The sequence below is a fragment of the Arachis hypogaea genome, chromosome 3, assembly GCF_003086295.3.
Source record: "Arachis hypogaea cultivar Tifrunner chromosome 3, arahy.Tifrunner.gnm2.J5K5, whole genome shotgun sequence".
Lineage (NCBI taxonomy): Eukaryota > Viridiplantae > Streptophyta > Magnoliopsida > Fabales > Fabaceae > Arachis > Arachis hypogaea.
In genome coordinates this window covers 20,435,026-20,446,342 of record NC_092038.1, presented here as the reverse complement: position 1 = coordinate 20,446,342, position 11,317 = coordinate 20,435,026, and positions in this window count along the sequence as shown.

The following is an 11,317-nucleotide window of genomic DNA, read 5'->3' as shown; positions in this document are numbered from 1 at the left end:
CTGGATCCGTCACTGTTTACAACTATAAAAATGTGGAAAATTATTCTACTATTTTCTCGTAAGTACTCTTTTCATTTTTCAACAACTATTCTAAAACTAAAAAAATGTAAAGACCCAGAAAACAAAAATCACAATAATAGTAAAAAAAAAAAACTATTATGTAAATAGGCAAAATTATCTTAAAAAATTCAGCTAATATTACAACTTACATCTTTCGATACGATAAAAAATAAATATTTTATTTGAATTTTTTTTTATTATTTCAAAAATTCGAAGAATGAGTGTTTGTTTTTTTTTTAATTAACAATTCATCAAATTTTCATCATCATTATTAATTCACTCAAAAAAATTATATTTTGTCACAGCCGAAAAAGAGAGCACAACAATTGTCTCTCAACATAAACACAAGTGTCTTTTTTTTATTGAGGTCGAGATTTCTTGATATAAAACTTTCCAAATGAGAGAAAAAGAAAAGCTCCTCGACTTATATGACGTTGTAAATATCTCAAAAGAATATAGAAGACGAAAAATGGGGAAAAAAAAAGCATATTCAGATCAATATAAACTCTATAAGAAGAGGGTATATGTAAATTAATAAATTCACACTATATAAATGTTTTTATAACGTTTATTATTAATAAGTAATTACAAAATCTAATACCATATAAAAATTTAATTAAAAAATAATATAAAAAATTATTTAAAATTTGATAAAATTATAAATTATAAAAACTAACAGAATAATTAATTTTTTTTTTAATTATATAATTATTAGGTATAAATTTGACTTAATGTACCGTAAGACAGATTCAGTTTGACTCAATTAATTCATTTCACATCGTTATAATAAATTGTAGGTAGATTATTAATAATTCATTTTCGCTCAGTTATTCATATTATTCCCCCCACCCCACCAAAAATATATTAACATATTGTAGGTAGACTCCGTTTTTCTATTTGCATTTTAGAAACACTCGGTTATTTCTTCATGAATGACATACATGATATAAATACGTTAGTTGAAGAGGTAAAAGACAACTTCTATCCAAAATTTTGACATGTATCTTATCATAAAAATATGGCCATAACATAACTTTCATTTATTTAATCGATTTTAAATTTAGATACAATATCAACGCAAAAGATTTTTACATCTTTATTATTATTATTATTAATTAATCAATAATGCATTGTAACATTATTTAAAGTGTTCAATTTTAATCAATTTAAAAATAATTGTGATAATAGTATTCATATCCTGATCCAAATAGTTTAGGACTATGAGCTCTATAAATATTGAATTATTTTAAGAAAGTCTATTAATTATATATATATCCAATTGATGAGATTTTAAATTTGTCAATCCAACTTAATTATTTGAAACAGAATTTCGCTCTCCGCGTTCAATCCGACTTGTGCAGTAATTAGAGTCTTATTACTCCATTACCTCGATACTATCTACAAATCATCATTTACTATAATATGGGATACGTTTTTTAAAAATCGAAAAAAATCACCCATTATTACAAATATAGAGATTCTGCAAAAGTAAAAAGGAGAGATCTTGCATTATAATATCTTTTGTAGGTAATTTTAGATCGCTTGTCTGGTGTCTTTGTGGTGTTCTGCTTAGATATAGCAGTTAATAAGAAATTGAAAATCTTTTAATGTGTTTTAGGAATGACAAAATTTTTCGAGATGCGGAAATTCCTGCAAAAACTGTTCCGAATAGAGATCCGATTGTGAAAAAAATTTTCTACTGAGATGGTCAGATGAAATGGGGGACGAAATTCCCCTAAAGCAGGTGCAAGGACTCGAGCGGAAATCCCCGTCCCGTCTCCACTAATTCTCGAAATTCTAAATTTACTTAATTGTCCTTAATAGTTTATTCTTATATATGTTTTTTAATCATTTCACATGTCATATATATAGAGAGAGACTCAAAATTCCTAATCCTCATTTGCATAACCCTTCTTTAGTTCATAGATCTTCAACGTCATCCATACTCCATCCAACCTCTCTGCAGCCACCCCCTCACCACTCTCCCGTCTTACCGCATTGTCACCCCTCACCGTTTCATCATCCTCATCGTGTCGTTCTCCATATTCGTGGCGTTCCTTTCCACAATTCTGTCGTCGTGTCCATTCTCCTCTTTGATGTCGTGTCCCCCACCTCGCCATGACGTCTCCTACTACGTCATTTTGAAAGTTGCCATCTTAACGTTTAGACTTTTTGTATAAAATTTTACTGTTTTTGTATAGGATAAATACTTTTAACTCTATTCCTATAGAAAATAATAATTAGTTAAAACTATTAGAGAGATAGAAAATGAGGTCCTCGCGGAGAATAAGGTCCTATAAAAATGGGAATGAAGAGTGACATTTCTTTACGGTAGAGAATAGATATGAGAACATAGAGTAAATTTGGGAATAAAATGGGGATCAAGGAGGTATCCCCCACCCCATCCTGTCCCGTTGATATTCTTAGTGTCTTTTGATTATTTATCATTTTTTAGATTTGAATTGTAAATTTTTGTTTATTGTCTTTTTAACACGAAATGCTAATCATTTTTCCCCTTTCAAATTAAGAGTTTTATCAATGATAAAAAAATAATCAAATTATTTTTTCTCTATAAATATCTTATTAACTTCAAGTATTTTTTTAATTTTAATTTACTTAAATTTATCCAAAAATCTTACTAATATAAATATTAGAGTCTTTTCTAAGTATCTTCCACTATCATTCACACGAAAAAATGTTGGATGATTTGTCCTTTCTAGTGAACAAATAAAAAATTTCTGCCCAAAAAAATTTAAATCTTATGTCTAAGTCCACATTGATTTTAGGTATTTTCTTCGAACAAAGAGTATATATGATAACTTGATAGTGCAAAAGAATACATTTTATATATACTTTACTTCAATAATATTTTATTAGACTAATATATATCATTTACTTTGAAAATTTCAACAAATTCAAAAAGAAAAGTCCAGCCAGGCCGGGGGGAAAATTAAATGGAAAATTGTTCCTTTCCTCTTTCAAAAGTCAAATAAAAATCTAAGTTTTGACTTTTGATATGGAATCCATAAAATTATATTTTTCAATTAGGGGTAATACAAATCGTTAAGGGCTTTGCTCATATTTTAAAATTCCGCTGAACATTTTGAAAATCTTGCTGATAAAGCGACAAATAATTTCTTTCAAACAATCTTTAAAATGGTTTAGATATTCGAATATGAGATTATATCTATTCTAGTATGAATGGTTTTATGGTATTTATATAGAATGGTTGTAATTACAATTAGATATTTATTTGGGATTAAACTAAGTAGTTGAAAAAATATTTTTTATCATAAAATATATGAACGGTTTTCCGGTGTCTATTTTTTTATTTATTAAAAAATATTTTTTAGAAAACACTATTGTTCAAATATATTAATTTCTTAATTGACGAAAAATAATAATTTGAAAATGAGAAGGAAATAAACGAGCATAAATATCCAACTTGTCGGCAACGATGAAGGGAAATTTTTCTGATGGAATATTTTTTCTTAATTATTATTATGATGGAATCAGTATCCGTATTCCGTAGGAACCAACAAATTAGCACCGACAGTATCTTCTTCGGTTCTTCTGTAGCTGGGCCTTATTACAGGAAACTGCCAGCTATATATTTATTTATATTTTTTCTTATAACCAAATTTCATAACTCTTTTAAGAATGTAGTTAACAATGATTTAAAAATAATAATTAAAGTCCTAATGTAAAACAATATTTTTGTATTGAGAAAATAAAAATTTAATTTTTTTAAAAAATATGTATTATATAAGATTGTACAGAAACAAAGAGATAATTTTAATTAGTCTCTTTGTAATGCTTATTAGTAAAACTCATATATTAACCGCATTTGTAATTATAAAAATTTGAATTGCACGGTGTAAGATTTAATTTGGTAAATTTTTTTTAAAAGAATGTTTGTATTTTATAAAAATATAAAGTTTATTATTTTATATTTGATAAATCAAAAAGATTATATGTTTGTGGTTATAATTTTTTAAAGATAATTTGTATTTATAAAAATTAAAAAGTTTAATATAATTTTATATATTAATTAATATTTAAATTTAATTTTTAAATTAATATTTCTTATAATATTTTTAAATTTTAAAAGTTATTTTATCAGACATATTTATTGTTGTTTATACTTATTGAAAATTATTTTTAATTTAATTTATTAAATATAAACTTCTGGAACATTGCATTTTTTTTTATCTTCAAATTTTATCTATGAAATTATAATTGAGATATTTATACGCAGAATAATTTTTTTCTTTAAATTAAGATTGTGAAATAAATCTCAAAAATTATTTTTATTTATTGTTAGTAATATAATAAAAAATCGAATAAAGTAAATTGACATGTCCGATAGGAGTATAGGACCATTGTTAATTAATTGTAATTTTGTTAAAACACAAAAAGTTCTAAACTTGTATGTAGTTATGTAGTGGCAAAATTGTATTTTTAAATACTGTAAAATTAGTTTCAATTGACATGTCAATTTATCTGTAACATCTTTTTATACTTACAATAATAAAAGAAAAAAATATTAAAAATATTTTCAGACTTTATACTACAGAAATTTGTATATTATTGGGGAGGTATGATAATGTTGATTATGCTCATTTGAGTTAAGTGCATCTCATACAAATATTATAGAGTGACTATTTAATAGCTTGTGATCGAAGTTTGTCCCTTTTATAGCAACACAAAGTTTGATTAATCCTCTATATTCAATCATTTAAATTCATGTCTATTGAGTGCTATTCAAAAAAAATTTTAACTTTAGGGTCACAAATTAGTATATTTTTATTCTTTTAAATGTATGTGAGCAAAATAAGAAATAACAAGGGTAATTACTCGTGCGCCATGCACGTGATAAGATTGAAATTATAATTTTAAATTATTTTTTAAAAATTAATTTAAATTATAATAATTTGATTAATAAAAAAGTAATATGTTATGCATTGTTTGTTTCTTTTAATCGTGTTAATTAGATTAACTCTAAAATAGTTATTAATCGATTTTAATAATCTACTTTTTTCAATAAATTATACATATATACCGAATGTGATCATAAATAATATAGTAATAGTTAAATCTACCAACAAATATATTGGCTATTATCACACTATAAAACAAATTAAATATAAAGGCTATTATTAGCACTTATAAATCTATAAAATCACACTGTCTTTGATTCGTGCAAGGGTTTACTTATCAAATAAACTTAAAATATGAACAAAAAATATTTATAAAATGAACCTAGCATCACTTGAAAGAACTGTGGAAAATAATCAACTTATCTTATTATCTATGAAAACCATTTATATATAAGTTGTCTTGTTCTTATCAAATTTGGATAGGACTTTCCATAACCTTATATACTAATTTTGTTAAATAATTCTATATATATATATATATATATATATATATATATATATATATATATATATTATGGTATTTTTCTTAATATATATACATATACATAAAAAAAATATGAATTATATTTTGTTAAACTCTATGTTACCGATTATTTAAAATATTTAAATCACATATATTAATTATTTTTTGTTATAATTATTCCGTTTTATATATATAATTATTTTTTATTCTACAATCGTGTAATAATTTTTTTATATCCATATATATTCCTCAATCCCGATCCCATTTATACGCATATTAATAGTTTTTTTTCTAATAATGATGTTTTAATTTTTTGTTTTCCTTTTTTCACGTATCTTTCTTTTTTTTAAAATAGTGATGTTTTAATATTTTTTTTAAATATTTTTCTTAATAATTACATTACTAATCTAAAATATAAAATGAGAAAAAAAGGTGATACATATATCTAAGAAAGAAAATAAACTCAAAAATCAGAAAAAAAATTTTATATTAAAAAAATATAAAAATAATATATTCAAAAAGAATAGTCGTAATATATAAATTGAGTCAACACTTTAAATTTCTCTAAAACTAATTTAATCAAATACCAATATTAAAAATAAATTACTTAAATAATATTTAATCTATTCTAGTCCTTAGACACGTATAGATTAGAGTCATTCTCGTAACGACAAACAACTAAAACAACATCGTAAGTTCGAACATCTAGAATTCGTGCAAATTCAAACTATTCCCTTGTTCTTTAAAAATCTTCTGTATCCCTGATAGAGTTGAATTCGCAATTCCTTTTATGGAAAAAGAGTTACGGATGTGGCTTTGATGTGTTTGAGACCAAAATTCGGAAGTCACTATTTATATTTGAGCGTGACACCCATTAAACCCTAAATGGCAAATAAAATAGTATCTCTGATTTTATTCTCATTTAATTCTAAATCAAAAGTAATAATGACTTATTTAATTCAGCATTTATGTTAATAAATGAAATGAGCATTATATAAGTCATTTAATGTAAAATAGCTTAATTTGTGATTATAATTAATATATTTATTGCCCATAAATAGATTAGAAAATAATAATTTTGTAACAAAATAATCATTCAATTTGAATTACAATTAATTGATTGATAGAAATTAAAATAAATTATATGATATTTAAATAATTAACCAAATCAATTAGTTGATATAATTAATTTATTATAATAAATTAAATTTAATGAGAAAAGAAATAAATCGAAAAACACCATCAGAAATGTACCACAACAGTATTATCATTAAATGCAGAAATTTAATTTTTATATAATAGAATAGATATTTACAAATTATTATATTAAACACAGACTAAAAAATAATACACTAAACAAAATAAAATGCATCAATGGTAAAATATAACCTAAAAATCACTTAAATTAAAAAAGAACATGTGATAAATTACAATAAATCTATATATGAGAAGTAAAAGTAAAATAAACAATTAAAAATAATGTACAAATAGCAATTAAAAAAGTAAAAGAAGATAGAAAATATAATGTGTAGAGTAAATAAAAAATGTATTGCAATAGAAGATTAATATAATTAATTAATACAAAGGATGAAAGAGAAAAATCAAAATACGATTTTATTAAAAAAATTTCAAAAAAATATTTTAAAGAATAACCTATTAATCAACTTTTATAAAAATATTATGAAAAAATTAACTTATTTTAAATAAAATAATAATACCTTTAAGAACTATTAATCAAAATAAATATAAAAAGAATTAATATAAAACAAAATTATAGAAAAATATTAGTAAAATTAAGATAAAAAATAAAAAAATATAAATATTTTACCTGAAGTACAAAATAGAGAGGAAAAAAATAATATATAAAATAATAAAAAAATAAATTGAATTAATTGAGTTCATTTGTTTCATTAGTTTATATATTATTTATTAAATAATTTAATATTTATCTCGATCAAATTAAATAATAAATTAGTTATAATTAATTTAGTTTAATGAACAAAATTTAAAATAATTTGATATTTACTCTAATTAAATTAAATATTTGAAGTTATGATTAATGTAATTTAATGAATCAAATAAAATATTAAATAATAAAATATTTATCCTAATCAAATCAAATTACATAATTAATTAATTATAATTAATACAATTGAATGAATCAAACACATTAAATTGAAAAATTATTAATTACTGACCAAACACATTTAATGTATCTCGACCTTCGTAGTTTTCGAACTTGTAGATCTTTAGTTCGCAATCCTGCTCGAGAGGCTTGGCCATGTCCCATAGCACGCCATTGACCCTCGCTATGAGTGCGTTCTTGGCGAGGTTCTTCGAAATCTCTTTCGCCACATCGAATGGCGTCGTTTGCCACTTGGCGGCGTCTTTGACCGTGCCGTCGGAAAGTGTGACCTTGATTGGATCTGGCGACAGTGAGAGGCGCCGGATTTTTTGCTTGGCCTGGATGGACTCGAACATCTTGATACGCTCCGGAATGGCGGCGTTCAGATACTCATCGTCCTTCGGGTGGGGCACTATGGCGGTTACTGTGGAGTAAAAGAAACGGTGGAGATTGTGGAGGAGAGAGAGCGGGGAAGAGGCGCTAGTAGCGTAGCGGCGGAGCATTTTCAATACAGTCAGAAACTCAGAACTCTTCTAGAACCTTTTTAGGAAGAAAAAGAATTGTTGTAAAAGCTACCTAATAGATTTTTTTTTTTAGCATATATGGTCTTTTATAGTGATAAAATAAAAATAGAAGGAATAAAATTTTATATTTTTATATGTAATAAAATTAAATAACTAATCAGTTATAATTCATGTATTTAAATAAATAAAATAAATTAAATAAAAATATTTTTAAGAATTAACCAAATCAGTTAGTTGATACAAATAATTAGTATAACTGATTTTATTTGATTTATTGAATTCAAAAAGATAAATTAAAAAATAATTGATTGAATTTAGTTGTTATAATTAATTTATTATAATTGATTGGATTTAATAAATTAAAAAAATAAACAGAAAAACATATGAGACAATGATTTTTTAACTAAATTAATCTGTATTTATTGTATTTAATCATTATAAGTAACAAATCATTTATGCTATTATGTACTGGTGCGCGAAATTGTGAACAATACTTTTCACAACTCTCATAATCCCCGGTCATGGACCCCAAAAACTTGGTGTTCAATACCATGTCATTACACAACTTCGCACAACTAACCAGCAAGTGCACTGGGTCGTCCAAGTAATAAACCTTACGCGAGTAAGGGTTGATCCCACGGAGATTGTTAGTATGAAGCAAGCTATGGTCATCTTGTAAATCTTAGTCAGGCAAACTCAAATGGATATGGTGATGAACGCATAAAAACATAAAAGATAAAGATAGAGATACTTATGTAATTCATTGGTAGGAACTTCAGATAAGCGCATGAAGATGCCTTCCCTTCCGTCTCTCTGCTTTCCTACTGTCTTCATCCAATCCTTCTTACTCCTTTCCATGGCAAGCTTATGTAGGGTTTCACCGTTGTCAGTGGCTACCTCCCATCCTCTCAGTGAAAATGTTCCTATGCTCTGTCATAGCATGGCTAATCATCTGTCGGTTCTCGGTCAGGCCAGAATAGAATCCAGCGATTCTTTTGCGTCTGTCACTAACGCCCCGCCTGCTAGGAGTTTGAAGCACGTCACAGTCATTCAATCATTGAATCCTACTCAGAATACCACAGACAAGGTTAGACCTTCCGGATTCTCTTGAATGCCGCCATCAGTTCTAGCCTATACCACGAAGACTCTGATCTCACGGAATGGTTGGCTCGGTTGTCAGGCGATCAACCATGCATCGTGCAATCAGGAATCCAAGAGATATTCACCCAATCGAAGGTAGAACGGAGGTGGTTGTCAGTCACACGTTCATAGGTGAGAATGATGATGAGTGTCACAGATCATCACATTCATCAAGTTGAAGAACAAGTGATATCTTAGAACAAGAACAAGCGGAATTGAATGGAAGAACAATAGTAATTGCATTAATACTCGAGGTACAGCAGAGCTCCACACCTTAATCTATGGTGTGTAGAAACTCCACCGTTGAAAATACATAAGAACAAGGTCTAGGCATGGCCGTGAGGCCAGCCTCCCAATGATCTAAGATAGCATAAAATGAAGATAGCTACCCCGATGAAAATACAATAGTATAATGTCCTACTTATAGAAAACTAGTAGCCTAGGGTGTACAGAGATGAGTAAATGACATAAAAATCCACTTCCGGGCCCACTTGGTGTGTGCTTGGGCTGAGCAATGAAGCATTTTCGTGTAGAGACTCTTCTTGGAGTTAAACGCCAGCTTTTATGCCAGTTTGGGCGTTTAACTCCCATTTTGGTGCCAGTTCCGGCGTTTAACGCTGGAATTCCTGAGGGTGACTTTGAACGCCGGTTTGGGCCATCAAATCTTGGGCAAAGTATGGACTATCATATATTGCTGGAAAGCCCAGGATGTCTACTTTCCAACGCCGTTGAGAGCGCGCCAATTGGGCTTCTGTAGCTCCAGAAAATCCGCTTCGAGTGCAGGGAGGTCAGAATCCAACAGCATCTGCAGTCCTTTTTGGTCTCTGAATCAGATTTTTGCTCAGGTCCCTCAATTTCAGCCAGAAAATACCTGAAATCACAGAAAACACACAAACTCATAGTAAATTCCAGAAAAGTGAATTTTAACTAAAAACTAATAAAAATATACTAAAAACTAACTAGATCATACTAAAAACATACTAAAAACAATGCCAAAAAGCGTATAAATTATCCGCTCATCACAACACCAAACTTAAATTGTTGCTTGTCCTCAAGCAACCGGAAATCAAACAAGATGAAAAGAAGAGAATATGCAATAAATTCCAAAAACATCTATGAAGATCAGTATCAATTAGATGAGCGGGGCTTTTAGCTTTTTGCCTCTGAACAGTTTTGGCATCTCACTCTATCCTTTGAAATTCAGAATGGTTGGCTTCTTTAGGAACTTAGAATCCAGATAGTGTTATTGATTCTCTTAGTAAAGTATGATGATTCTTGAACATAACTACTTATTGAGTCTTGGCCGTGGCCCAAAGCACTCTGTCTTCCAGTATTACCACCGGATACATACATGCCACAGACACATAATTGGGTGAACCTTTTCAGATTGTGACTCAGCTTTGCTAGAGTCCCCAATTAGAGGTATCCAGGGTTCTTAAGCACACTCTTTTTGCCTTGGATCACAACTTTATTTTTTTTCTTTTTCTTTCTTTCTTCTCTTTTTTTTCGTTTTTTTTTTCATTGCTTTTTCTTGCTTCAAGAATCATTTTAATGGTTTTTCAGATCCTCAGTAACATGTCTCCTTTTTCATCATTCTTTCAAGAGCCAACATTCATGAACCACAAATTCAAGATACATATGCACTGTTTAAGCATACATTCAGAAAACAAAAATATTGCCACCACATCAAAATAATTAAACTGTTATAAAATTCAAAATTCATGCAATTCTTTTCTTTTTCAATTAAGCACATTTTTATTCAAGAAAGGTGATGGATTCATAGGACATTCATAGCTTTAAGGCATAGACACTAAGACACTAATGATCACAAGACACAAACATGGATAGACATAAGCACAAAAAATTTGAAAAACAGAAGAATAAAGAACAAGGAAATCAAGGAACGGGTCCACCTTAGTGATGGCTGCTCTTTCTTCCTCTTGAAGATCCTATGGAGTGCTTGAGCTCCTCAATGTCTCTTCCTTGTCTTTGTTGCTCCTCTCTCATGATCCTTTGATCTTCTCTAATTTCATGGAGGATGATGGAGTGTTCTTGGTGCTCCACC